The 26,791-nt window shown below is 50.5% G+C and overlaps 1 protein-coding gene and 1 long non-coding RNA gene across 2 annotated transcripts in view; one reads left to right on the top strand and one right to left on the bottom strand.

Annotated features, from left to right (window-relative positions):
• LOC309861977 (conserved oligomeric Golgi complex subunit 2-like) overlaps positions 1-26,791 on the bottom strand; it is a gene marked incomplete at its 3' end in the record, with an annotated part of 623,083 nt that overhangs the window by 318,538 nt on the left and 277,754 nt on the right. The window lies entirely within an intron of this gene.
• On the top strand, positions 1,884-24,962 carry LOC309861399. Its single transcript, XR_014309929.1, has 3 exons — positions 1,884-2,018; positions 14,774-14,911; positions 24,880-24,962. It is a non-coding gene; the product is annotated as an uncharacterized lncRNA (long non-coding RNA).

Below are 26,791 nucleotides of genomic sequence, written 5' to 3'. Positions count from 1 at the left end.
TCCAACGGTGTTGAAATGCTTTGCAAACAATTTCACGTATATCAGCCAATTCATATACAAAGCAATGTCATGTGAATCCTTTCCTTTTTATATATCATCTTTCAGTGATGATCAGGAATTCATGCTGGTACAGAGACTCTGGTTTGGGAGGAGAAAACAGGAACTTGCGAGGGGAGGGCGAGAGCAGAAGCTGCTCACCTGCTGTTAGAACGACCTTAGCTGGTGGTACCAACATCTTCACCCTTTATGCATCTGCATCCTTTATGCATGAAATAGCAATATGCCTTTCCCTTTCGTGTCATCCTTATTTAGTTAATACCCAGTAGGATTTGCAAGCCCTTCACATCTCTGTGGATTTATTTTATTTCAGAGTGCAAGTGACTTTATGGCCCAATTACCATCATTGTGACTTATTGCATTAGTGTGGGAGGGAGAGAGGAGCAAGAAACGCCTGATCACGTGTATCGTCATCAATGGAATGAGTGCCACGCACTCCTGGCCAAGGCAGAGGGATGGATGAAACCTTTCTGATCTATTGTTTATCAGAACACTGAAGCCTGGGTGATTGTGCCGTACTTTAACAGACAAGTGTGTCAAATGTATGGGTGAAGATGTTGCAGGGGTGGTGTTAGAGTAATTAATATTTGGAAGGTAATGAATATTTTGATTTTAAAGATGTCAAAGGTCAAAGACGGAAGGAATGACTAAGATCAGATGTTGACCCCCTCAAATTACAGGGTATTGAAGCGAGACTGAGTCACCACCTGACCCCAGGAATGAACCAGCGAGGAGGGCTCCTTATTAGAGCAAGGCTCCCGGAAGCCAGATAGCCCTTGTGCTTGCAAGAGCTCAAGGTACAGCCGGCTGTGGAGCATCGAAGCAGCAGCAGCCACAGCAGCCACGGGAATCGCCCGGCGCCTACCTGGAATTTCCGCAGCGCCTGGTTCAGAACCACCGGGGCGGACAGCTCCCCGCCGCCGCCGGCGCCGACTGCGGAAGGGACCTAGAGCGCGGGCTTCACGCTCCGTGAGCTGGCTGGGGCAGCGGGAAGACCGGCTGCGTCCCCCCCAACCCCCGACACCCACTGGGTTCCTCCCTTCCCCCTGCGGGGCCGCGCGGGGCCTGCGGGTGGCCGACCCGGGCCACACGTCCCGCAGGCGAGGAAGCCACCGGCCGCCCTCCCCCCTGCCGCCAACGCCGCCGCAGCTGCTCTCCTCGCCCCGCTCGGCCAAGGGGTGTGGGGCTTGCCACGTGCGGGCCCCGCCCCGGCCTGCTCCCCATTGGCCGGCGGGCGGGCCGCAGGTGCGAGGAGGCGGGTCCGTCTCTGGCGGCTCGCGCCCCGGAAGGTCGGCCAGGGAGCGCGGGGTGCGGCGGGAGGGCGCGGGGGGACGCAGCGGGCGCCGAGGAGACGCAGCGGCGGCGGTAGCGGCGGCACCTGGGCCCGGCCGCAGCCCCTGCCTCCCGCCCTCGCGCCCTCGCGCCCTGCGTCCCTCCGCGGCCTGCAGCCTGCGGCGCCCGAGCTCCGAGGGCGCTTCCTCGGGCGCTGGGCCCTAGGCGGCCAAGATGGCGGTCCGGCCGGGCTTGGGGCGGCAGGCGCTGTGCTGCGGGCTGCGCTGGTGGGGGGCGGCGGGCCGCGGCGCGGGCCTGGTGCCCGGCGCGTGCGGCTGGGAGGCGCTCTGGGGGCGGGCGCGCGGGCGGCGGCCGGGGCCATGACCCAGGTCGGCGGGAGCGCGCGGAGGAGGGCGCCGGCGCTGCTCGAGGCGGCCCTCGCGGGCCAAGAGAGCCTGCACATCTGGGACGAAGTGTTCGGCGAGTCCGGCCCGGACAGCGGCGGGAACGCCTTCTACAGCACGTCCGCCGCCTCGCGCTCCTCCTCGGACGCCGAACACGAGCGCCCCGGCCCCCCCCGCTGCCTCCCGACGCCCCCGAAGGGCCGGAGTCCGACGAGGACGAGGCCAGCGCGGGTTGGAGTGCCACGCTGCGGGACCGCCCGCCCCCGCGCTTCGTGGACACTGGCGGTAAGGCGAGGCCCGCGGGGGAGGGGGCGGCCTGGGGAGGCGTGAGTGCGGGGCTGGGAGAACTCCAGACGCTCCGCGGGCCAGCTGCTTGAGGGCGGCTTTTCGGTCAGCACCCAGATGGGACCCTGGCAGCGGGGATTTGAAGTGGGAGAATCAATCTGGTTGTGTGGTGGTGGTTGGTGGGGGCCGCTCCGACTTCCCCGCGGATGTAGAGGATGAGGCGGAGGCCCAGGTGGCACCCTGCCGCTGGCAAGGACCCAAGGGGGGGGCCTTCCCTCCCTTGCTGGGAGTGTCCAACCCAGTCACACCTGTGGGGTTGCTCGTTAGGGGTGCATTTGAGTTAGGTTCCTAAAGCCCGATGCAGCTTGTGTGTGTATGTGTGTGTGTGTGTCTGTGTGTCTGTGTCTGTGTGTGTTTGTTGCGGGTGGGGGGTACGTAAATCGTTTTGTGTGGATGGCCCCAGAGCAGCGTTACCCAGGTGTCAGGGGTGGGGCAGCCACCCTTTGGAAGGAGGCCTAGTGCGAGCCGGGACGTCTTCACTGGCTCGTGTTTTCTCCAGTGAATCTGACCAACTTTGTCCATCCCTTTCAGGATCACTTGCTGAGAGCAGAGAAGAGTGAGAGGACCAGTTATCAGCGTTAAGCTGTCTTCTCTCGCTCCAGAAGGCACTTGTGTGTTCTGCTTACCGACACGGTCATGGTCAAGCCCCTGATATCTGGAGGTCGCAGGCCTGCTGGTGGTTGTGGCTGCTTGAAATCCTCCTTTACTGCCTACTTTTTGGGAAGGTAATTCTGACACGTCTCTGCTTAGCCTGCAGAAGCTCTGCGGCCTCTGCCCTCTGGGAGAGGTGGAGACCAGCCAGCAGTCCCACCTGTCCCCTGATGCTTTCTGTTCCTTGCTCGACAGCCTACTGTGGCAGGCCCTTGATTCTGCACACCATTTTCTTGTGTTGAAGAGTGTGCAACCAGTGTATTGGAGGACCAGGGAGTGGCCATACTGGACCCAATGCCGCTCTCCCTGTGGCTCTCCATGATTGTTGTTCAACCATAAGAGGGCAGGCCAAAGGGAACCCTGGCTGGTGCCTGGGCTAGGATCTGGACCTTGTGCCACAGCCTGCTCGTAGGCTGATTGGGTTGGCTGGACTCTCTCAGCAGGGAGTGGTCTGCAGACCTCCCACAGCCAGGCTGCAGTGTGGACACCCTGAGCTACAGCTGGGCTCTAGGGTCCGAGTCAACTGTGCTGTGTTTTGGAATGGGTGAATTTAACATATTCTCATTTAGGCTTCCGTTCAGAGTTTGGGAATTTTGAAAGTCACATCACCCTGCATAATCCTTTTAAAGCCCATACATTTCCCAGAATGTCATAAGGGTTTCCAGCCCCAGATGGCTGTTTTCCATTCAATTAGCTCTTTAAGAATTGTACATACCCAGAGCTCTGGTTTGGCAGACTTGATGCTGTGAGTGCTGTGATCCAGTTTTTGATCTTGGAACATGAGAGACATGTCCTCTTGTTTCCCTCCCTCTCTGGGGAAAATAGGGGAATCGTGTTAGCTTAAGCCTGGTTATGACTAAGAGCCCATGAGTGTTGGTCTGAGAAGGATGAGCGCACCTAAATACATTTTCAAGCAATATTATGTTTCTCAGTAACCTCTACTTGGGAGAAATTCTGCATCAGAGCAATTTAGTCTAGCCACTGTGGCACTTAAATGGTCATGAAGTTCAGGATCATTTGTCATTTAGCATCAGGTTCAAATTCTGCTTCCTTCGGATGTGCACTGAGCTCACATCTGGACCTGAGAATCACAGGCAGGCAGGTGCTTTAACCAAAGACATTTAGTGGTTATTGGATGGTATTTATACCCAATTTTGTTTTCTGGTTTTTTGTGGAAGCTTGCTTTTAAAATCCAGCCCTAATGAAGAATTTCCTTTTCTTCTTGAAACAGTCTTTCCCTGTGGGAAATTCGGGGTGGTGGCGGAAGGGTGAGGTGGATGGTTTATTAAGCATGAGTTCAGATGGCCTGGAACAATGGGATATGATTTATGGGGCCTGGAAATAGATGCCGGGCAGAGAAAACCCTTGTGCCCCATGGTGGGGGGAGGAGAGATGGACGGGTTTGGTAAGAGTGAGAGCTGCACCCTGGCCAGTCTGAGAGCAGAGAGGCTCAGGCTCTGAGGTTTATTAAAGTGTCAAATATAACCCCACTTTAGGAAGGCAGCTTGGGCCTGTCTTCCATCTTTGTTCCATGGTTCACTGACAGACGTCAGCGGGCCGGTGGGGTAGGAAAGGGTGGCAAACAGGATGGTGGCATTTGGATCTGTGATCAACCCTCGAATAGGAAAATCCGTAGCAGAAATGGCTGTTGCTGCTAGGAGCAGATGAGGAAAGCAAAGGACTTAGGGAACAGGTTTCATGCCTGCCTTCTGCTGCAAAAGCGTGTGTGTGTGTGTGTGTGTGTGTGTGTAGATAAGTGAATGTGTATGTGTGCATAGGTGTCTTACACATAAATATGTATTGCTTGTGCTGGATTGGGCTGGTTGGGGATTTTGGTTTTGGTTTTAAATTAGAGATCACAGGTGCTGTCTAGGAGTCCCGCTGATGCCCTAGAGTCCCTGCGCCGGAGAGAGGCATCGGCACTGGGCACCCCTGAGCTTGGATCTGCATCTGGAGTGCAGTAGGGAGGCACCTGGTGCCCAGCCGAGGGGAGGAGGGCAGGGAGGCAGAGGTGTTTCTGTGGTTCAGGTTGAGACTAGTCCACGAACAGCTCTTCTAGTCTTCCAGTCTTCCCAGATTCTTCCTTCTGTTCTGTCCACACATTTAGCTTCCTGGATCAGGCGCTCCAGAAGTGCAGCCAGCAGATAGGAGTGGAGGTACCCTCTCCCTCTCCCCCTTCCCTCTCCTCCCTGGCTTCTGGTTGTGCCTGGAGATATGGGCCCCCTTGAGGTGATTTAAATACAAAGACCATGCTTGCCCTGCTGCCTCTTAAACCCTGTCTGAAGGGAGGGTCAGCTTGGAAGCTGGAGATGCGTGCTGGGACCCCAGGGTCCAGAACCTTCTCCTGATCAGACTTACAGCTCTCCCTCTAAAATAACCCCTTCAAGCTGTCAGCCTCACCTGCCCACTGTGTAAATAACTGACACAGCAGCACAGCAGGCGGGCTCACTCCTTGGAAGCAGCACGAAATTCAGGACGCGCTGCTTTCCGGGCTTCTGCCCTTCTCATTTCCCATTCTGAGCAGTCTTGTGACTCGTTTCCTCTGAGGAGGCAAAGGAACAGGCAGATTCCCAGATGCTCAGGGGCCCCTCTGTGTTTGGCTTTGTCGGTGGTTCCTTTGCCGTGGCTGGCTGCATTCTGAGCTGTTTGCTTTTTCTCTTAGAGGCTGGACATCCTAAGATTTTTTTTTTTTTCTGTGTACCGTGTCAGCAACCCTCGGTAATCATTCAGCAGGGAGGTGTGACCTTGAGAAGCTGAAGACGACCGTAGGCCTTAGGAAATTAACACGGTTAAATGTTTTATCTTAGGGTTTGTTGTTGATTTACTCAGCTTAAAGTCTTTTTTGACTGAGAAGTAAGAGGAGAAACATCTTAAAGCTAGAGTTAAATGTATATGCTTGTAATGGGTTTGTGAGCTGAGGTACCTGATCCCTCATCATTGGTGTCCACGGTGAGCCACTGCTCCCAGCTTTAGCTCTGTATGGCATTCGGTGGCTCCGGGAGGAGCTGGGCATCTGGGCAAGCGACAGGGTACGCCTTATGCAGTGCTCCTACCACACAGAATTCAGAGAAGAGAGCTTCCTGGAGGGAGGTGGTGTTCAGGCTGTGGGCATGACGGTGACCACAACCAGCGGGCCCCGGTCATAGTGTTCCGTTTCATAATTATGCCAAACCTTTGCGAGTACTCCGAGAGAGCTGCGATCACCTCCACTTCACAGAGAAACATGGTTTCGTCTGAGGCGATGAGATTACCTGGGGAAGTGGTAGCCTTCTCTGGAGGGAGACTTGATTAATCAGGGAAGGTCGTGCCTTTTTAGTTTTTTTTTTCTTTACAGCATCTGAAAACTTTTGCTGTCAGAAATACTTTTGTATTTTTACAGGGAATTGCTTTACAGGGTCTTTTTCTCAGGGCGTACGCAGTTCAGTGAGATCTAATGCATGTATGGATTTGGATTTGTGTAACCAATCTGCACAGTCGGATAAGAGACAGGAAATCTGCAATGTTATCTCTTTATTTAATCTGTCTCAGCCACTGTGATGAGCGTCGATAGAGCGCTTCTGCAGGCAGCAGGGCTCTGAATCCATGGGGAATCTGGGAGTTGTGTGGGGTCTGGTACTCAGTTTTATTTTATTTATTTAAAGATTTTATTTATTTTATTTGACAGATAGAGATCACAAGTAGGCAGAGAGGCAGGCAGAGAGAGGGACGAGGAAGCAGACTCCCTGCTGAGCAGAGAACCCGATGCGGGGCTCGATCCCAGGACCCTGAGATCATGACCTGAGCCGAAGGCAGAGGCTTTAACCCACTGAACCACCCAGGCGCCCCTGGTACTCAGTTTTAGAGTTGAAAACTCACCTTTATTTTTAAGAAGTGTGATTGTGTATTTTTTCTTATTAATAAGTAATATATGTACATTTTAGGGAAAAATGATAAAATTTTAAGAAATCCCATAACTCCTCATGACCTTAGCTAATCATAGTTAATCATATTGAGTATATTCTTCATATATCTTAGGTGTCAGCTTGTTGGGTGCCCTGCTCTTTAATTGTAATTAATATATTGTAGTCGTTTTCCATTTACATTTTTAAATGTCGATTTAATGAGTCCGCGGTATCACACAGTTTCCTCTGGGTCCATGTTGTTGCTGCCTCCCTCTTGTATTTGTTCTGCTGTGATAAGTATTCTTGAAACCTAAGTCTGTGTGCACATCTGTAGCACAATCCTTAGCAGAAAATGACCGAAGCAGAATTGAATCAAGGACCCACTGTAAGGTTTTTGGTGTCTGTGGTGAAATAGGTCTCCATAAACATATCTACAATGCTCCTGCCAGCTGTGCACCGAAATCCTTAGAAAGTCATGCTCGGAGGACCTGCTCCAGTGTGTGATTCCTGCCCGCCGGGGCTCTTAGAGGACCGTTGCCTTTGGTAAAGCTTGCTGAGGTGTAATACACACATACAGCACATGAGTCCTAGCATGCAGCACGCTGTGTGTAACTACTACCCAGATGAGGATCAGGAACATTCTGAGCACACCAGAGGTTCGCTCCTGCTCCTTCCCAGTCAGTCACTCCGTGCCCCCTGCTTCTCTTCCATCACCAGCGATCAAGTTTGCCTGTTACCTTGCTCTGGTGGTTCGGTTCCTCAGGACATCTGTGGATTCCTTCTTGTTGTCACGTATGTGGCATCTTAAATTTCGTTATCGTCTGTTGTCTTCCATCACGTAGGTACTGTAGTCGGTTATCCGTTCTCCTGTTAATGGTCTTTTACATGGCATCCAGTTTGGGGCTTCCGAGGATAAGCTGCTTTAGACATTCTTGTGGTTTTGATGGACAGATACATTTCCCTTGATCATGTAAACCTAGGAAAAGGTTTTCCAGTTCCTAGATTAGATGCGGGTCTCCCCTGTCGACCTCGTGTACTGGGTGATGTTTTGCTGAGGCCTGTCTTGTGCATGGCCAGATGTTGGCCACCTCCAATTTGGCCTCTCCCCACCAAATGCCCAGTGGCGCCCTTTCCTCCAATTACATCAACCAAACGTTTCTCCAGGCATTGCCATATGTCCCCTGGGGAGCCAAATCACCTGCAGCTGAGAACAACTGCTTAATTTTTTTAAAATTTATTTTAAATTTATTTTTTGAAAAGATTTTATGTATTTATTTGAGAGGGAGGGGAGAAGCAGAGGGAGAGGGAGAAGCCAACTCCCTGTTGAGTAGGGATCCCGGTGCAGGCCTGGATCCCAGGACCTTAGGATCATGACCTGAGCCGAAGGCAGATGCTTCACAGACTGAATCCCCTGGTGCTCTGAGAACCCCTGCTTCAGTACATGCTGCCACACTGTGTTCCAGTTCATCCAGCTGCCAGCGATGTGCGGGACATGCCATGTGTTAATTCAGCAACATACTGAACCCTGCTGGGATATAATGATGAGTGAGACCTGTCTCCTGGGGTCCAGCAGGAGAGACAAAGTAAAGACAAGGAGAAAGAGCCTCTGGGAAGCAGTGGGATCAACGTTAACAGGGATTTATATGGAATTCTGGGGAGGGTCACCTGGTCCAGCGGGGTTGGGGAGGAGGTGGCCCCTCGGATGGAGGTGGCCCCCTGAGCTGCTTCTGGAAGCAGATATAATGATTACTCAGGTGAAGAGGAAGGAACAGGGCATCTCCAACTCGGGCAAAGGCCAGGAGGAGAGAGAAGGTATGCCACTCTGCCCAGGGGCGAACCCACCCTTTTCCTACCCTGAGCATCCCAACCCGAGGCCTTATATACGAAAATGTCCTGAAACGCGACATGATGTCCTTGTTACCACAGCACAAGTAACTGTAGCTGGGATCCAAGGTCCCATGTTCAGGTGCAGATACAGATGTTTCCGGCGTTTCCTGGCGCCCACAGGGAGGGGAATGTGGTCGGCTCGGTGAGATCTATGAACTTAGGATGGAATCTCTGGAGAAGCCCTGAGCTCTGCCCTCGAAAGAAGGAAGAGGGAAAGGGAAAAACTCAACTTCTGTTGGCGGAAAGAGGCACGGTGTTGTCTCGGGGTGGGAGGGATGTCGTACTAAAAGGATAACAGGCTCTGAAAACACCCTGTAATGTGACGATGATGTTCTGCCCCGACTGGCACGTGGTGCAGAGAGCCCCTCTCCCCTTTTTGAGTTTCAGAAAAAACTTATTACAAAAGTAGGAACCCCGGGCAATAGTTAGCTGTGTGTTTAATAAGCCACTTTACTAAAAAGTTTAGAACTGCAAATCTTGACACTCTCACTGCGACAGACTCACTCCTTGGCCAGGATATTGGAAACTTCATCTGCTTCCATTTCCAGCTTCTAGGCTCGTGGACACCCCCACCCCATCCCCATTTCTTCTGTGGGAGAGGAGCGATCTTTTACAAATATAGGCTAATCTGATGATTCCCCGCTTAAACCTTCATGTAGCTTCTGGCTGAAACCAAAGGGAATTCCAGAGTCCTTCGCAAGGCCTCCAATGCCGACAGCTGCTCTGCAGCCTTCCTTTCCAGTGTCCCCTTAGTCCCCTGTCCTGCTGTCTGCACATAATCTATTCATTTCCGCCTTCATGCCTATGGGGCCCATACCTGGAATGTTCTTCATGGCAGGCTCTGCTTGTTAGTTTGATCTTGATTCAGATGTCACTGCCTTACCCCATCCCTCTTTGCTGCCACATTTGCTAATATGTTTCCTTTGTGGGATGAGATGCTGGATGTCTTGGTCACAGTTAGGACACGGTGAGTCCTCTATGTTTGTTGAATAAAGGAACTAACAGAAGACCAGATGAACACACAGCTAGATTGTTAAAAATGAGGATGGAATCAGCACCAATGGAGAAATGTCTAAACGTTTTCTACATCCCAAATAGTGGAAGAGAGGTTGGACCACTCTTGAGGGAACGGATTCCCTACTAGGAAGGCAGCGAAGCAAGTCTGGGATGTGTTTTACAGGTTTTCTGTCCTGCATAGAAAACTGAACTTGGCCTCGGAGGAACTCTACAATCTTGGGCTTCTGCGGCCTGCCCACTTCCTAAGAGCTAGAGACCCCCAGACAGGAGCCTATTAGAAATCTGAAGGGAAGCCAGCCTCTTGTACCCTTTTATCTGTTTAACAAGTGCTTGTGTGTCCTTTACTATGTGCATATAGTGTTCTAAGAACTTCGTTTTTTTAAAGATTTTATTTATATATTTGAGAGAGAGAGAGAGAGGGCAGGAAGTGAAGAGGGAGGGAGAGGGACATGCAGACTCCTCGCTGAGCAAGGAGCCTGACACGGCCCTCTCCCAGGACCATGAGATCATGACCTAAGCTGAAGTCAGATGTTTACCCACTGAGCCACCCAGGTGCCTCTAAACAATTTGTAACATGTGTGCTCCTCAAAACAATCTTGCGATGTATTGTTATCCTCATTTTTAGTATAAGGAAACTGAGTCACCGATTGGTCAAGTGATCTCAGGTGAAAGAGTTCCTTTGATTAGGGCTCGAGGAAACCCCATCCTTACGGCGTGAATGTGGAACACAGTATATCTGTTCAGATCTGCTACTTAATGGTATTTCCCTTGTGAGGGGCCCTTGAAGGCCAGTGTCATTCTCCAGATCTGTCTGACCTGCTGCCTCTCTTCCTGGTGGCGGCACCTCGTTACTCAGCACCCTTTGTCGTGAGACGGGGCCGCTGCCTGGAATCAGCGCGGTGAAAAATGAGCCCAAGGGTGGGCTCCACTCTCAGGCCTGGCCGCGGGGAGGCTCCTGGCAGCCACACGTCAGGGATGTTGGGGGCCGGCAGGCAAAACGACCTCGTATTGAAATCACCATTTGGAGAAAAGCTGCTCCTGCATCAGCCACAGCTCTCAGGGATTAAAGGCTTGTCGGCCAGAAATGAACTTCTTCCCCCGTTGGTTCTTGGTACGTTTGGTGGGGGGTGTTAGAGGAGCCGGGTTTGCAGACACAGACACTGAAGAAAAGCAGATTCCTCCGGGGAAGTGGATTCAGAGCAGTTGGGCCCACGTGGCATTGCTGCGTGGGGACTCCTGAGGGGCTACGAGGGAAGACAACCCAGAGGATAAAAATCGAGTCCCTGTCTCCTTGCTACGACATTCCCACGGTGATTTTGGGAGCGGCCACGGAAGGGTGCCGGGAAGCCACGTGCATCCTGCGCTCTGGAGATGGGTGCTGAACCGCACGTCACTGGTTTGAGGCTGTAGACGGTTTGGAAGGGGCTAGGGGGTCAGTTTATGGCTGGAGAGGTCCTGGGGCAGGAGGCCTGGGCTATGCGTGGGCTCCCCCTGTGACTTTGCACCAAGGGGCTCCTTCCCAGGGTTCTGAAGGTCAGGAAAGATGTGCGGGGAAGCCCAGAGCTGCTGGCTCATTCTGGGGAGCTTTATCTTTCTTCCTTTAAACTCCCTCTGTCCCGTGTGGCCAAAATGCACATGATGGCTTTTGTGCTACTTAGGAGATTTTCAGACCTTTGCAGCAACCAGGAACCTTAAACAGGGCAAACCCAGGGTACCTATATGAGGCAGGGGAAAGCAGGCGCTGTCTTTGAAGTTGGGAGTGGGAGGGCCCCAGAGCCCCCCACCCCACCCCAGGGTGCTTCCACACCCCATCCCGCTCAGTACCTCATACTCTAATGTGAAGGACCTTTGGCTGGGACCTGGGTCAGGAGGGGAGAGAGGCCTCTGAGAGGCACCCAGTCCTTTTCTGAGATGGTGAAGAGGACACTGATAAGTCAATGAGATTCTGGTGTTTCAAAGCCACCCAAAAGTGTCTATGGCAAAGTGATTAAAAATTGAATTATTTTGGGGCTTCCTGGGTGCCTCAGTTGGTTAAGCATCTGCCTTCGTTCAGGTCATGGTCTCAGGGTCCTGGGATCGAGCCCCAAATCGGGCTTCCTGCTCAGTGGGAGAGTCTGCTTGTCCCTCTGCATATGTGCTTTGTCTCAACAAATCACAATTTTTTTTTAAATTTTAAAGATTTTTATTTTATTATTTTGGATGGAACTGGAATGGGAGGACACCTGTTTCCTTCTTTAAGAAACTGTTACAAAAAGAAGATCATGGATTGGGAGAGAGGATGATTTTCTAGAAAGAAAAAAGGTAAATAAGTGTAATTGCCTAAAAGTGGTGACAGTCTTGCTTGTAGATGTTCCTCCTGCATTTTGGGAAGTTGGAGAATCCGTAATACTTTCAATTAAAGTTTTCCTGAGAATCCCCAGCTGACTTTGGGGGTGGGGGGCATTGTCCTTTGTGAAGATTTTGAGCTTCTGTGAGTGAGCAGACCTCCACTCCAGAGTGACATAAAAAGCAATCTGCACCTCCTTCCTGATTTGTCTGTAATGAAACTTGCTTTCCTCAGGTCCCAGCATTCGAGGCAGATAAATATGTTCCCTTTCGTTGGCTCTTACTCATACTTCAGCAAGATTTCCCATGTGCTTTCCTTGGCTGGCTGGGAAACTGGACCACAATTTATGCGATCTTAGGGGACAGGCGCATAGAATTCCAGTGGGATCCCAGAACAGAAACTAACTGGAGATTAGAGACCATTGTGGTGTGAAGCTTTTCTTTGAGATCGAAAGAGGTGCATGTTATGCAAATATTAGCAAGTTTAAGTTCACACTGTCTATTGAAAATTTATAGACTCATTATGGTCACGAAGGCAGGAAGATAAGTAGATTTTGGGAAAGATGCAGGTAAATTCAGGGAGGTGGCAAATTACCCCAGGGAAAGTAGAATGGCTAAAGAGTATGGCCCACACTTTTTTTTTTTTAAAGATTTTATTTATTTGCCTGAGATAGAGAGAGAGAGTACACACAAGCAGGCAGAGAGGCAGGCAGAGGCAGCGAGAGAAGCAGGCTTTCCGCCGAGCAAGGAGCCCGATGTGGAACTCGATCCCAGGACCTTGGAATCATGACCCGAGCCGAAGGCAGCGGCTTAACCAACTGAGCCACCCAGGCATCCCTGGCCCAAACTTTTTTTTTTTTAAAGATTTTATTTTTTTATTTGACAGAGAAAAATCACAAGTAGATGGAGAGGCAGTCAGAGAGAGAGAGAGAGAGAGGGAAGCAGGCTCCCTGCCGAGCAGAGAGCCCGATGCGGGACTCGATCCCAGGACCCTGAGATCATGGCCTGAGCTGAAGGCAGCGGCTTAACCCACTGAGCCACCCAGGCGCCCCCTGGCCCAAACTTTTTAAAAAGATTTTATTCACTTATTTGACACACAGAGAGCCAGAAAACACAAGTTGGGGGAATGGCAGAGGGAGAAGGAGAAGCAGGCTCAGGGGAGCTGAGCAGGGAGGCAAATGTGTGGGACTCCATCCCAGGAGCCTGGGATCATGACCTGAGCTGAAGAAAGACACTTAACCAACTGAGCCACCCAGGCGCCCCCTGGCTCCAACTTCCAAAGATGGTGTATGAGATACCTTTGGTAGGAAGGAATGAAGATCAGCAACTGTCCTTGATTCTGCTTCTCAGGAAGGCATTGTGATGTGGTGCCCAGGACTTTGGAGACACACACATGCTTGGTGCCCTCCGGCTCTGCCACTAAAGCAACACCTTCCAGAGGGCAGCTGCAGGCACCGGGTGGCGTCACACAGGGTCAGACCCGGGAGGCACTCAGCCATGTACCCCTTCCACCATCCTGCTGGGGTTAAAAAAATTACCTATATATATAAAAAAAAAGAACCAGAATAGTGGGAATGAATGAAAGATAAAAGTTTCCTATGTAGTAGTGGTAGTTCTCTTGTAGTACTTTTTTTCTCTCTCTCTCTCTCTCTTTTTTTTTTCTTTCTTGGTTTGTTTTCTGGGGAAGGGGCCTGCCATGTGGGTTTTCAGTCAATGATGTTCCCTGACTTAAGTCCTACCGCCCCCCTTGAGGGGGTGGGCTCTGAGGAAACTTTTTTTTTTTCAGGCTTTTGTTCTCTGGCGGTTTTTTGTTTGTTCACTTTTTTTTTTCTCACTTTGACCGCTTTTGATGGTTTTTGTAATTTTAGAGGAAAACAAACCGCACCCTGATCTCCCTCTCAGAGAGAAGCCTCAGTCTGGCTGCAGAGCCCAAATAAGTTCCCCCTTGGCCGCTGGCAGAGCAGGTTCCAAGTCGCTGTCCCTGGGGATGGAGGATCTTTTGCTTGTACCCAAAAGCATGGCAGCAGCAGCTTTGGGCACCTGTAGACCGCTAGAGAGGTTCCAAGCAGCAATCGCACACTGAGATTTTCCCGCTGGCCCGGGCTGGGAGTGCCCGGTCTTTCTGGGTCTAAGAGCGCCCACCTTACATGCACCAATTTCAGGGAAGGCAGAGGTTCGCGCACGGGTCTCAGGCTCTGAGAATGGGGCACATGTCTGAGAGCACCAGGCTGGGCCTTTGCGCACCTCTCTGGGGCGAGAGTTTGGTGCAGGCTCTGAAACAAGGGTGTGTATCAAAGGGCACTGGCTGGGCCTTTATACCTCTCTCAGGGGAGTATCTCAGGCTCTATAGCAGGACTCTTGCATTCTGCCGCCTGGTGTGGCTCCCATCCCCTCACAGGAAACGGACCCCATGCATTCTCCTTGCTCTGGCAGCTTAGGGACCAAGAGCTGGTTTCTCTGCCGCACTCTCTCTGACTCAGTGCCAAGGGAGGCTGTCCTGGGACCAGGGACTTAAGCCCCTGTCCCTAGCCGCCCCGATTCCCACAATTTCCCCAGAGATGCTTTGCTCTTTTGGAGTGCTTTCAACCAGTCTCCGAGTTAATGCTGGTCCCCAGACGCAGGGCACTCTCGCTTGTATTGGGGTATTACTTTCCAACTGGTTGCCTCTGGTAGCTCCCTCCCCCTTTTGTTTATCTTCTGATATCAGTTCACAGTTCCCACTCTGCTTTACCTGCCCACTGGCTTCTTCTCCCCCTGTAGAGATCCACACGTGTATAATTCTGATCTCAGGCTGATTTCATGGGTGATTGGAGTTCATGGGTGATTGATAGGTAATCAGCTCATTTTGGGGTACAAGTTGAAAAGACGCCTCCTACTTCCGCGCCATTTTGTCTCCCCTCTTAACTTTTTTTTATTTTTTATTTTATTTGACAGCACAAGTAGAGGGAGAGGATGAAAGAGAAGCAGGATCTGCACTGAGCAGGGAGCCAGATGCAGGGCTGGATCCCAGGACCCTGGACAGATGCTGCACTGAGGGAGCCACCCAGACACCCTTTTAGACCTAGGATGCAGGTAGGAGAAGCAAGCCAGGTGTTCCATGGCCCAACACTAATGACCATGGCTCAGACAAATCCATCTTCCACTTCAGGCTTCCAGATACTCTGCGAAGGAGACATTCCCCTTCCTGTCCCTGAATGCTCTGCCAGTTCAAGGCAGATCCATGTTTCTGAGGGTTCCTCTTTGGTCATTCTGTCAGGGACAGCCAAGAGGGCTCCAAGCCTGTGTGGACCCCAGGCCTGGGGATACCAGCCCTGAACTCTTTGCTCTGCCCTTGATGACCCCAGAATAGATCAATTCAGCAACTGTCAATCCATGCCAGTCCAGGGAACAAACACAGCAGTACACAAGATCAACTCGCCTTGGTCCCAGGAGCCTGGATTCCCCAAGGAGGGCTTCACCTGGTCTCTGAAGGGGATTCCAGGGGTTCCAAGATGGCCATGGGTGGAGCCCACCAGGTAGAGAGTCCCCTGGAGAGTGTCCACTGGCACTGAGCAGACGGAAGATCCCCTCAGGCCTTCCCTCGCGGCTCCACTGTGCCCTGGGGAGAGAAAAGGGCCAGACACACCGCACCGGGGCCACAGCTCAGCCGCCCAGGAGCAGCAGCGGGCCTAGCCTGGAGCTCAAGCAGTGGCAGGGAGCAGCAGGGAGGCCGGGACTGGGCGGGGACTGGGGTCCTGGAGTCAGCAGAAGAGCAGCGGGAACCAGCAGGGGGCGCAGCCAGCCCCCTCACCGGACAGGACTGAACAGGAGGCTGGGCGAGGGCGCGCGGGCCTGCAGAGAGGCCTGCACTGCTGTTTGCCGCCCCCCACCCGCCAAAGCTCGCCTGCACCTGCCTGCCCCGCCCACCGCCTTCTGTGGGCCCAGCAAACTCACTGAGCAAGTAGCGCCTCCCGGGAAGGCAGGGGTTCTGGGCTGGCTGGGCAAGGCGCGGGGGAGTGCATCGGTGCCCCGCTGACTCAGGTACTGAGGGCTGGGGAGGAGTAGGGGCGCTAGGCAGAGAGGGAGACTGGGGCCCTGCTGCCCGCTGCCACCTGCTGCTTCGTCCAAGGGAGTGGGAGGGGGGCCTGGTGCTCCTAAGCCCCATAGCCCTTGCCCCACAGCCCTCGCTCCACTTCTCAGTATCCATGGAACCCGTGGGGCCCTACTGACATCAAGGGGCCCAGCACCACTGGGCTCGTCTGAACCCCAGAGAGACACCTGTGCTGACAGGCTTCTTTTCCAGAACTTGATGGAAAATTTTGTCCCTCAGAATCGCCGGGCTCCCTAGCCTGAGAGGCGCTGGCTCTGCCCGTGCAGCCTGGACCCCACTGGGCCCCCTCCACTTCAAGTGCCTTTTACCCAGGGGCCCCAGAATACCATTTTTTTCTGGCCCATGGACCCCTTTCCCCCACCCCCACCCCCACCCCTCTACTTTGGGCCTGCAACCACCCTGGGATCACTTCCATCTCCGGCCCCCTACCCCACAGGTCCTTGTCCACCTCCAGGCCTGACCCCTGGCCCCTCTCACCTCTGGAGTTACTGAAACTCTTCCACTTGGGGGCCACTGGCATCTGTGATACCAGACTCCCGGGACTCCCCTTCACCTTGGAGCTCCCTACCCTGTTTCCTTAAGGAACTGCTGTGCCTAGAGCACCGAAACCCCACATTCTCAAGCCAGCTGTCTTTGGACCAAGGACTCAGGTATCCTCAGGGACCTTCCTTTCCAGGGCACATACTCCTCTCTGTGCAGGAGAGACCAGAGAGAGCAGGCTTGGGGATCCTTCACTCCAGCTGGATGGAGGGGCAGAAGCTGGGGTGTGTGTGAGGGGGTGCTCACAGGTGGCCTCCCTGGGTAAGGAGCTTCCAGGAGGAAACTTCAGAGTGAGGCTATGATGTGGAAGCCTCAGGAAGCACTGGCTGCACAGACTCCAGGCTCCTGGCTTGGGCAGTGGGCATTTAGTGGCCAGAGCCCTACAGGACCAACCCTGTCCAAACCCACCCCACCATGGCCGGCTTTTTTTGTCTTGAATTTGCACAACAACCTTTTCTCCAGTATGAAATTGAAAGCTTTGCTTTGGAAAGTTTTGTGTCCAGGAGGCTCCTGGGCATCCACTTACTTTATTTCCGGAGGCTAGTTGAGGAGGGTGGAGTCTTTGGGACCTTAACAGCAGGTCTCCTGATCCTTCCTGACTTCCTTTTTTTTTTTTTTTTTTGATTTATTTATTTGAGAGAGAGAGAGAGAGAGAGATAAAGAGCACACCACAGAACACATGCAGGCACAGGTGAATGGGCCAGGTGAATGGACCTGTGCCAAAACAAAGAGTCAGATGCTCAACCAGCTGCAACCACCACCCCCCGTCCACCTTTTACAGATGGGTTACATCTACACACTGTTAGGCGCTTTGCCTGGACCCGGCTAGTCTTACAGCAGTCCTAGGACACTGTCTCTTGCCCAGTGTCTCTGGTCAGTACCAACCCATGCCTCAAGTGTGGGAATGACTTCTTCCTGACTCCTTTTTTTTTTTTAAGATTTTTTATTTTATTTTATTTATTTGACAGAGAGAGATCACAAGTAGGCAGAGAGTCAGGTGGAGAGAGAGAGAGGAGGAAGCAGAGAGTGAGCAGAGAGCCTGATGCGGGACTCGATCCCAGGACCCTGAGATCATGACCTGAGCCGAAGGCAGCGGCTTAACCCACTGAGCCACCCAGGCGCCCTTCCTGACTCCTTCTAAACTCCCTGTCCAGCCTGGGTTGCCCACCCCCCTCCAGGCTGTCCTAGTTGTATATATTGGATCTCTGTAGATAGTGGGCACCATCAGATCCTCACCTGTCGTGGCCAGCGCAACAAATCAACCAGGAACATGAGGGTAAGAGGATGAAGAAAAGAACTCGAGAAGCAAAGAGATGGGGGACAGGAGGAGCATTGTGGAGGATGTCCAACAGTGCTAAGTTTATTCAAAGCCTTAAGGCCATATATATAGTGACATTACATCTGTGTTTAGTTAAGCAACTATGGTTCCTCATGACGCCAAATGGCTGATGCCAGTACAAATACAGCAAACCTGAAAGTAAATTATGGGTTGTACTAAGGCAGCAAGGACCAGCAACGAACTTTTTAGCCCAACCGAATTGTTCTCATTTGTTTAGTAAGCGTGTGGGAAGTCACGTAGGCGAGCGCACAACACATAGCACAGACTCTTGCCCAGTGCTCCTGAACTTTTCCCGTCCTAAACCTTTTGTTAGGTTATTTGGACTTTAAAGGAGGCACAAGTCAGGGTCTGCTTTGGTTCTCATCTCAAGCCTTATTGCGGCCTCCCACACTCACCGAAATGAGAACATGGCTCAGGGTTATGGAGTGAATATACCCTTTAGGAAACATTAAAGGACATAGCATAACTGGTCCGGGGTCACCCAGCCTGTGAGAGGCATGGGTGAGATTCAGACTGCACTGGGTGCCACAGCCATTTTCAGCTCACCTTAGTGTCCAACCTGGTCCCAGAAGGTTCCTGCTCAGGACTTTGCTTTGTGCAAAGCCATTTTCACAGTGTATCCCCAGCCCACCCTCTCACATTGAGCATCAGTGCTGCCTTGGCTGGCCTCTGTTGATCGTGCCATTCCTCTCAATCCCTCTGTCACCCCTCCGGCCCACTGTCCTACTGCCCTCTGTCCGGTGGGCCAAGTTCTGAGTTTCTTACCTGCACTTCCTCTTAACTGTGCTCTGTTGAAATCCTCTCTAACAGGGAAGACGTGCTTATCAGAGCAGCTTGATTTGGAATCCATCTCCCCTGGAGGTCAGAGCTTCTGACCATCATGTCCCCAGCCTCAGCACTGGGGATGCCTGCCCAGCCTATTCTGGGTGCTCGTGGAGATCTGGGATCTTGGAGAAGATTTGCCATGAAAATAAGCATTTATACATAACACGGAAGAGAAGATTTGAGGAAATTGAGTGAGTGTCATCTGGTAATGTTTGTGTTAGGATGGTTCTGAAATTTCTGGGCCCTGAGTTACCAAGAACCCTAGGTTGCCCAGCTGGAAGGACCTCAGATAGATCAGCTGGGCTCCTCACCTCATTTGACAGATGGGAAGTTGAGGCCCAGAGCTTAGTGCCACAGAGCAGGAGTGAGGAGAGATGTTAGTGACAGGAAGAAATCATAGGATAAGCACAAAGTGGCTGAGCCTGGTCTTTGTATATGCAAATGAGTTGCTAAAACAGTGGGCCTGAGGCTGATGACTCTATCTAGTGGCCAGCAAGAAGTAACACCAGCCCACACCTTCTGAGGTTTAACTCATGCCAGGAATGATTCTCAATGTTTTATTTGTGGGCACCTGGGTGGCTCAGTTGTTCAGCTGAGGTTATGCTCCCAGGGTGCAGGGATCTAATCCTCACCAGGCTTCCTGCTCAGTGGTAAGCCTGCTTCTCCCTTTCACACTCCCCCTGTGTGTGTTCCCTCTCACCCTGTCTCTCTCTCTCTGTCAAATAAATAATAAAATCTTAAAACAAGAACAACAACACCAAAATGCTTTATTTGCCTTAGGAGATAGGGTCTGTTATGGTTACCATTTTAATGCATGGAAATATGGGCACAGGGGAGCTAAAGGAGTCCAAGGTCACACAGCTTGCAAGTGGAGGAGCCAAGATTTGAACCCTGGGCAGCCTGCCTCCAGAAACTGTATTATTTTTTCCCCTTGTGTATGTCATTTTTAAAAACCTTTCCCTGAATTCTAACAGAGATGTGTAAACATTGTTAAGCATGTAGTTTATTGATCATCACAAAGCTTAGGTTCTGAAGCATTGCAGCAAGCTGGGGTGGGCTTTGATGTCAGAACTGGTTGGAATCCAGTTTCTGGTGCTGCATGATCTTAGGTGACTTACTCAGCCTCAGTTTCTGCACTGAGTTTGGCAGCCTTGTGATGAGTAGAGCGTGTGACAGTGCCTAGCGGGTTTGGTGCCTGGTGAGTGTTTAATAAATGGTTTTCTCTTCTTAATAATGAAAATTCTAAGTTGTGTTGGTTTTGTTAAGCAGTCCGAATACCTTCCTCATCGGTCAGTTGCCTGTCAGTCGCCTTGTAGGTACTTGTGATGAGTCACTTTGGTAAGTCACTATATATAGCTGAAACATTTGGGGGTAGTTGGGGGACACCCCCCCGCCCCCACTGCCCCTGCATTGAAAGTCTGTAATTTAAAATGTTCCACCTGTGCCTTTTTTTTTTTTTTTTAAACATAACCACTTTGGGACAGTGAAAGTTATATGTCTTCTCCTTAGGGTTGTGACGGAGCCTTTGGGGACCTGCAACAGCTTACTTCCAGTTTCTGTCTGGCATACTGATGTGCCAGAACTTATTTTAACAACACTCCATCACATTCCAGGCACCTGGAAGGAGGAATATGTTGAACTTCTCGGAAATTATTTTTTGGAACAGTTTTTATCCTGAGGAATAACCCATTTAAAAATTGAATGACCTTTATGGTTGACTTTTCCACTCTACATAATGCAAACTGAAAAACTCGTTGTTTTCAGCTGCTTCTGCAGCAGTGGGAAGAGCAAGCCTGTGGGAGTCCTCCCCCGGTTGGCCCCAGCACAGAGCTGCATCATTCTACAAACCCCTCATGCCTTGTCTCCTTGTCTGTGAGGTGGTAATGATGGTGCAGGGAGCTCCAGGGGTTGTCGTGAAGGTTACAGAGATGGGGGGTGTAAACTTTGAACAGTGTGCCCCACATAAAATGCAGATCTGGTGAGCAGAGGCAGCTGCTCACATTAATTGTTGATGCCAAGGCACTGGAGTTCCACAACAGCCTATGCCTTTCTTTCCTGGGTCCTTTTTGTCTCAGCCACCACCTTAGAGAAAGTGACTCAGCAATGCTTGGTGCTTGTGGAGCCCTCTACAAATCCAGCTAATTCACATGGGCGATGCCCTGGAGATAAGGGGGTTTTCCTGGGTGGTAGGACCCCATTTCAGAGGCTTAACTAGCCGGTTTCTCCTAACTGGTCCTGTCCTCCAGGGTCAAGTTGAAGGCCTGCCAGGAGACTGGTGGTCTCACCAGAGTTTTCCACTGGAAGCATGAAGGACACCATGGGGCCTCGTGCAGAATGACATGGGTGTTGGGGGGAGAACAGAGGGGACATCGCCTGTACCATCATGGGCAGGTCACTATATCTGGCTCACGCCGGCTTTCTTCCCATCTGGGAAATGGCAGAAGACCATGCTTTTTCACAGGAGGGATGAGGGTTTAGGGAGGTATTTGATGACTATGTTGGGGCTGCATGAGTAACAGAGTTGATGGAGGGGCCTTGGAGTCACAGACTTGGGTTCAGGCCCCTGCTGCTGCCACATAAAAGTAGATCGCTTGGGTAAGCCATGGACCTCAGTGTCTTCCTCTGTGCACTGTGGATAATACCTAGCATGTAGGTCTGTGAGGGGTACAAAATAGAAGGCCATATTAGGAGCTTAGAGCAGAGCCTGGTACTCACTAGATTGTAGTTTTATGGAGATACTATGGCATCACTGGTGTTGCAGACCTAGTCCTACCCTCTGGAAACTTTGGCTGTGTGACAGATGGCTTATGAGGTCGTGGCTGACAGAAAGAAGCGGTGTCTGTCTTTTCTTAAGATTAAGGGTACAGAGGGGTGCCTGGTGGCTCAGTTGTTGAAGCATCCAACTCTTGGTTTCAGCTAAGGTCATGATCTCAGGGTGGTGGGATTGAGCCCTGAGGTGTGCTCTGCTCTCAGTGTAGAATCTGCTGGAGGTTCTATCTCCCTGTATTTGTGTGTGTGTGCTCTCTCTGTATCTCTCTCTCTGTCTATCTCTCCCTAAAATAAATGAAGCTGTAAAAATAAATAAATGCATACATGCATAAGTTAATTAATTATGGGTACAGAAATCAGTGATGGAGCTGAGCTGATGGGACGCTTGGCAGCAAAGACAGGTGCACCCTGCTTGAAGGCTCGGGGATAGCTGCGGTGTCACCAGTGGCGATGGGGGTGTGAGGAAGTTGCCTCGTGCAGCATCCAGAGAGGAACTTAGATGGGGGAGTTCCAGGGAGTAAATGCCCATGGGTAGGAAGCATCTTCAGATGAATGTCAGAGGGTGTCCTCATGGATGGGGAGGCACCCTTTCTCCCTGAAGCTGCCCACGAGTGGAGGTGTGCCTGCTGGGGACATAACTAAATCATTGGGGTTTAGCCTCCTAAGCTGTTAATTTATGAAGATGTGGCCAAGACCTTGTCTCACTGCTTTTTAAAGAGAAGTAAATTAAACTGTTGTTTGGGATGGTGTTGTCTTCCAAAGGCTCATTCAGAGTCAGTGGCAGAGCTGCTGTGGGCTTTCCAACTTGTCTTGAAAGCCTGGTCCAGGCAAGGGTGAGGGATATTCCCATCTCTTGGGGTCTCTTGCCCTCTCTGTTTATGGCAGAACGTGGTTTTGTGACTGGTAAATAAACAGGCATCCTGTGCAGATCCTTCAGCTCTTCGTGTGGCTGCAGTAGAGGAAATTCCCATTCACTGGGCACAGACTGTGGCTGGACGGGCGGTGTGGCGGGGCTCTCACTGAGCATTCTCCTTTCACGTAATCCCCGACCAGATATGAATTTTGTGGTGTTGCCACTTTCCTGCTGGCCAGGAGGGAAGTTGAGGCCCAGGAAAGTTACACTTTCTCGCTGTGGTAAGTGGCAGAGCCATGTCAGCCAGTCCAGGCCCTGGCTTTCAGGTCTGTTTACTGTGAGCATTTCCTCTTGTGTTTCCAGCTTTTGGCCTGTTTGACCTATCAAACTACTGATGGTGTATTGATAATTCTAATACTCTCGACATTGTGAAAGATTAGCTCTTCACTTTGTGCTAGAAATGTTTCTTGCTGTATTTTTCTTTTAATTAAAAAAAAAAGTCAAAGTCCCACGTTTCTGCCCATTTGAATCTCCCTGAGTCTCCCTGTTGTGAAGTGGTTGGGTTTGGGGATTTCTAGGGCCGGGGCCTAGTTGGTGGTGGCTTTGCCTGGAAGAGCCCATGGCTCAGGACTTAGAGTGGGGACTGGAGCAGTGTGAACTGTGGCCTGAAAATGTGTTCATGTGTGCTGAGGTGGTGCCCAGATTCTTTTGGAGGATGAACTGAGGTTTTGATCAGTAGGTTAGAGAAACACTTGATGGAATAACACTGATAATTTTGTTTTTGTATTCAATCCTAATTTTGTGTTTTCGTTTTCGTGTAGTGCAGTGTGCTCTATGTTCTAAGAAAAAATTGGCAATCAATTCATACAGTATCATGATTTAATAATCTTTCCTCACTCACCGGGTCATATTTCAGGTTTTTATATGTAGTTTTTATATCTGTAGTTCTGTTTCTGAATTCTGCATTTTGATTCATTCCTTCATTTTTAAATTTCTTATTTTAAAGATTTTATTTATTTGAGAGAGAGAGAGAATGAGCTAGGAGCAGGGGCAGAGGGAGAAGGAAAGGGAGACTCCTCACTGAGCATGGAGCCTGATGTGGGTCTCAGATCCCAGGTCTCTGAGATCAGGACCTGACCCAAAGGCAGATGCTTAACAGACAGAGCTGCCCAGGTGCAGCCACATTCCTTCATATTTTTATTTTTACTCCAGTGCTGCACTGTTTGGCTGGTTGCTTCAGTTTCTGGGAGGGAGGGAGATGACCCCCTCCCCTGTTCTTCTAACAAGTTTGCTTTTGCTGCGTTGACTGGAGAAGGGCCAGGCTTCCTGAAGATGAGTAGGATGATTCAGTGACACCCAAAAGGCAGTGGCTATCATTGTTCCCACTGTGCTTCAACAACTTCACCCACTGACTCTTTGATGATGGCAGCCACCAGCAAATCTTCTGCAGAGGACTGCTGCCTTGGGATGCTTTTCTTGTGGTGCTGGACTTCATTCCCCCTGGCAGCCAGTACAGCTAGGATTAGAACCTAGGAAAAGTCCCATTAGAACCCAAGAAAGTGGGGTGCCTGGGTGGCTTAATCGATTGTCTGCCTTTGGCTCAGTTCATGGTCTTAGGGTCCTGAGATCAAACCCTGCACTAGTGTCCGTGCTGGCTGTGGAACCTACTTAAAATCAAACAAACAGAAATCAGCCCAAGAAAGTACCATCCTTTGAGTTGTTCTATACTGTGTATCAGATTTTATTTTTCTTTTCTTTTTTTTCTTTCTTCTTTCTTTTTAAAGATTATTTATTTGTCAGTGAGAGAGCACAAGCAGGGGGAGCAACAGGCAGAGGGAGAGGCAGGCTTCTGGTTGGGTAAGGGGTCTGATGTCGGACTTGATCCCAGGACCCTGTGATCATGACCTGAGTCATGTTAGGCTGCTGCCTAACAGACTGAGCCAACCAGGCATCCCCCAGGATCAGACTTCAATAACCCTACCAGATTTCTTTAGCTTTGACATTTTAAAGGACAATGAAAGCTAGCTAAACCTACACCAGGATTCTGCATCTGCTGGGGCTGTGCTGTACGGGCCTATGTGCCTCCTGTTCTTCTAACCCCATCAATTCCACCCATGTTTTAGCCAGAGAACTGTAGGCAGTTGTGGGTGTGTCACTGAAAGCTTTGACTCGTCATTCATATCTTTATTGTAAGCTTATAATCTTTATTTTTTCTTTTTTTTGGGTAAGATTTTATTGATTTGTTTGTTTATGAGAATGAATGGGGAGCAGAGGCAGAGGGAGAAGCAGACTCCCTGCTGAGCAGGAAGTCTGACATAGGGCAAGATCCCAGGATTATTTATGACCTGAGCCCAATGCAGATGCTTAACCGACTGAGCCACCCAGGCGCCTCTTTATTTTTCCTTTATTGATTATCTGCCTTTCTGAGGCAGCGTTCTACCTGGGTTTTCATAACTCCACACTAAGGTATTCTTCCACTAGTGTGGCCTGTTTTGAGGTAATTCCTATACATTCTGGCTATGCTGCTAAATGATGCTATGATCTTGGACTCTTTTTTTTTTTTTTAACCTCTCTGAGCCTTGGTTTCCTCTGTGCTAATGTGGATAATATACCCTCTCTTGCAGATGTGTGGAGGGCCATGGCTGACTTGGATGCAGTCGGAGTCATCTCACGGCACATGGAATACACAATTTATCTTGCTTCCTGTCTTGATAACGACATCTTGGTTTTCATGCTGTCTTAGAACAAGTAGAACTTGACTTACATGTAAGTTGTGAATTCACGTACTTTTGACAGAGCTGTTATTTTAGTTTAGTTTAGTTTAGTTTAGTTTAGTTTAAAGCAGGCTCCACACCCAGTGCAGAGCCCAGTGTGGAACTCAAACTCACCACCGTGAGATCAAGATCCGAGCTGAGATCAAGAGTTGGCCGCTCAACCAGCCTAGTCACCCAGGCATCCCTTCTGTTTATCATTTTTCAAAAAATGTGACAAGTAACACTTTCTCTGCTTGGACCTGTCCTCACACCTGCTATGCTGGTCTGGGGGTCAGACGTGTAGCTGGTGTGGTGCTGGTGATGTTGAGCAAGACAGTTGTTAAGTCTTTTTACCCTAATTGCTGTTGTCCTATTATTTCCTTTTTTTTTTAAAAGATTTTATTTTATATCGTGGTGATATATGCTAAAACTGTTGCTTCTGGTCCTGCCTTAAAACTTGAATATGTAGGGCATTTTTTAAGGATTCATCCCTGGAGATACAGTATTTGTTTTTCTATGTCTGACTTATTTTGCTTAGCACAATACCCTCTAGGTACATCCATACTGTTGTAAATATCAGGATCTCATCCTTTTTGATGGCTGAGTAATATACCATTGTGTGTATGTACCACTTTGTCTTCTGTTGCTGGACACTTGGGCTGCTTCCATATCTCGGCTATGGAAAAATAAATGCTGCAGTAGGCTTAGGGGTGCCTCTGTGCTTTCAGAATGTTGAGTCTGATGTGTCAACTGCCACAACAGTCGTGGCAACTCAGGAAGGGAGCCAGGTGCAGGAGGTAAGAGGAGGAGTGCAGCTTTAGGCAATCTGAGTTGAGGTGTCTGTTGGACGTGCAGGTGTAGGTTCTGGTTGGACAGTCAAAATGTAGGAATGGGTGCTTGGGGGAAGAGAGATGCAATCATGCTGTTGCCAAGGGATATATTCCTTGTAGAGAGAGTGACAGTTAAGGATTTAGGGTAATTCTTTCTTTTCTTGGGCAGATAAAGGGGAAGAATAAAGGAGTAGTGGATGGAAGGGGAGGGATGTGGCTTTGATGCCAGGAAGGCATTTTTGCACAGATGTCTAGAGAAGAGAGATTTCAAGGAATGAAATGTCAGCAATGTTTGATGATGTGAAAAGTTGCAAAGCAGCTTGATTAGGGGGTGGGGGTAGATCGAGGAGGTTGTCACTGAGTACTGAAAGAAAATGGGAGGTGAGTAGTGGAGTCCTAAGCCAGACATAGAGATAGAGTGACTGGGCCTGATACCATGGAGGTCACACACAAGAATAGCCTTTTAGAAAGTTTGATGGTAAAGACACAGACAATCATAACTCCAGACATAGCTTGGACAAGGGTGGGTTTTACAGGCTGTGTTTACCTATTTGCAGGTTGACTGAAGGGAGATGACAGATGGTGCATGCTGCTGGATGTTGTGGGTTGAGATGGGATCAGGTATACAGAAAAGCACACAGAGAGGAGTGTATGGATGCCCTGACTGCTTCTGTAGAACACAAGGCCAACATTAGGCATGGAGGGAATGGAACGTGGCTCAAGGAGATGTGCAGTCTCAGATACAGACCACATGGCTCAGAGTCTTACAGGGCTCTCCTTGCCTCCGCGTGGCCCTTCTCACAGGGTTTAAGTTTTGAAGAGTCCTTTTGTTTCTCTGGGTTTGGGGTGTGACTGGAGAGACATAGCAGAGAGCAAGGGCTGAGGAAAGACCAAGAGGGCAGGAACTCACAGAGGGGAGTCTACTACCCTCTCTGCCTTTTCTGGTATGGACT

The sequence above is a fragment of the Mustela nivalis genome (assembly GCF_964662115.1).
Source record: "Mustela nivalis genome assembly, chromosome: 3".
NCBI lineage: Eukaryota > Metazoa > Chordata > Mammalia > Carnivora > Mustelidae > Mustela > Mustela nivalis.
Note: the sequence above shows the minus strand (reverse complement) of the source record. Positions and strands in the feature narration are given on the sequence as shown.